Source organism: Solanum tuberosum, unplaced genomic scaffold (genome assembly GCF_000226075.1).
Source record: "Solanum tuberosum cultivar DM 1-3 516 R44 unplaced genomic scaffold, SolTub_3.0 scf00039, whole genome shotgun sequence".
Classification (NCBI taxonomy): domain Eukaryota; kingdom Viridiplantae; phylum Streptophyta; class Magnoliopsida; order Solanales; family Solanaceae; genus Solanum; species Solanum tuberosum.
Window position 1 is genome coordinate 2,164,652 of NW_006238968.1, and position 2,292 is coordinate 2,166,943.

Here is a 2,292-nt window from a genome sequence, read left to right on the forward strand (position 1 = left end):
ATAGGGACATTTTTAATCTCCACATAATTAAGGTTCATTATTATTACTTCTTACCACTAATATTTATGTCTTGTTGCACTAATTTTCTTTATGTAATAGATGATATTTGCACTAGTTAAAAGGAGAATTTATGAATTAGTAATATGAATAAAATAACAATTAAAATGAAAAAGTTAACTATTTATTGTGATAATCATACATTTTATATGATTCACAGTTCAATGTAGTATGAGAGTAAATAGAGGTTTAACATTCAATTTTTACCGTCATTGATCAAATTTAAAGGAAAAATTAATTTTTATGTGTTTGACAAATAAAAGAAGAAAAAGAAGAATCAGACTAAGTGATATGTGAAGAGGAGTGTTAAGATATACAATAGATATAATTAAGTAATTAAATTGTGCTCTTTTTAATAGCTTAAACTTTTAATATATTGCATATGCATGCTTGAATTTTGTTAATAGGTTTTGTGAATTTAGAACTTCGAAATTCTCCCCAATAACGAGTAGATAGAACTAATTTTCTGCTTGAAATATATATATATATATATATATATATATAAGTTGACTGTATATTATATATTATATATAAAAATAGATTGCTTGTTTCTTAGGACAATCAACAATGACAAACATCTTTTCCTCCTTATTTTCAGTATATGCATGTCTATCAAATTGCATGAATCATGTTCATGTTTGAAATTTTGTTACATAGAAATATAATAAAAATATTTGTTTGAAATTTTTGATAATTTTTCATTAAGATATACTCTCTCCTTATTTAGTATTTACTTTGTTTTATATGGTATCTCCATTATTAAAATATTTGTAATCTCTAAAAACAATTACTACTATATGTAAAATGTAAACAGAATAATAAAGCTTGTCTTCAGGGGCGGACCTAGGTTGTGTTTAGGGGTTCACCCGAATCCTCTCGGTCGAAAAATTACGTTATATATATAAGGTTAAATTCTGATTTTATGTGTACATATATTAAAATGAACCCCTTGAAAATAAGTGAGAAGCTTTAGCTCAATGGATAAGGGGTTCAACAGTGGCTTTTACGTCTTGGGTTTGAATCCCATGCATAGTAATTTCTCTCCTCTTATTATTTACCCTTTTTAATGCATGGAATTGGGCTCAACTTTTGGACTTGGATCATCTTCTCTTTTTCATTATTTTTTCTCTTTTATGTCATTTTTTCTCTATATTTTTAGATATTGGTGCATCAATGAGATACCTTGTACAAAAAGCATGTCAGGGTTACTACGTTCACCGCGCACTTACATTACCACATGGGCTTCTTCTTTAAATTTCGAACCCCCTGAGCTTAATTCCTGGATCCGCCACTGCTTGTCTTGAACTTTACAATGACATACTATTTCCTCCATTCACTTTTACTTGTCACCTTTGAACTTGGTACACCTATAAGAAAACAATAATTGGACTTGGTGGAGCGGATGCAAGGTGAATTGAGGCTTAACCCACAAATTTTTCAATAACTCTCATCCTATCCCGCATAATATTATGAAGCATTTTTATTTAGTTCACTTTCATGATAGCCAAACAAAATGAAATTTATAAAAGTTACAAGAAAAAATGAAGTTAGTCTAGAAACTACTCCCTCCGTCTCTATTTACTTGTCAAATATTTTCTACTTTAATTTTTTTTTACTTGTTATTTTTGACAAATCAAGGAAGGATAATTTTTTTCTTTCTATTATACCCTCAATTTATTAATATTAAGTTAATGTCTTTAGAAAAGGTAGTGAGTAGATATATATAATATTCTATCAATTAATAGGAGTAAAACGGTAAACTCACTATACCAATTATTATTTTCTTAATAAATATGTCAAGTAAAAAAGAACTGAATGAGTAAAAAAAAAAAAAAGCCATTACCATGAATTCTTCATAAATGGTGTTATTCCTGCATAACAAACCTTGCCCTGCCCGGCCTTGCATTAAATTTTAAATTAAGGGTGTGTTTGGTATGAAGGAAAACATTTTTCGGAAAATGTTTTCCAATTTTTTCATGTTTGGTTGGGTTAAATGTTTTGGAAAATGTTTTCCAAATCAACTCATTTTCCTCAAATTCAAGGAAAATGACTTCCCTTCAAATATCAAGGAAAACATTTTCCAAAACTTTCCACCAATTTCAAATTACAACTTTTTTGTTGAAAAAATCAAAAAAAAAATTTAATGAAAAAGTAAATTTAAAGCTTACTTTAAAAAAATATTTTTCAACTTCAATTTTTTTATCCCACCCTCACCCGACCCACCCCCTCCCTCCA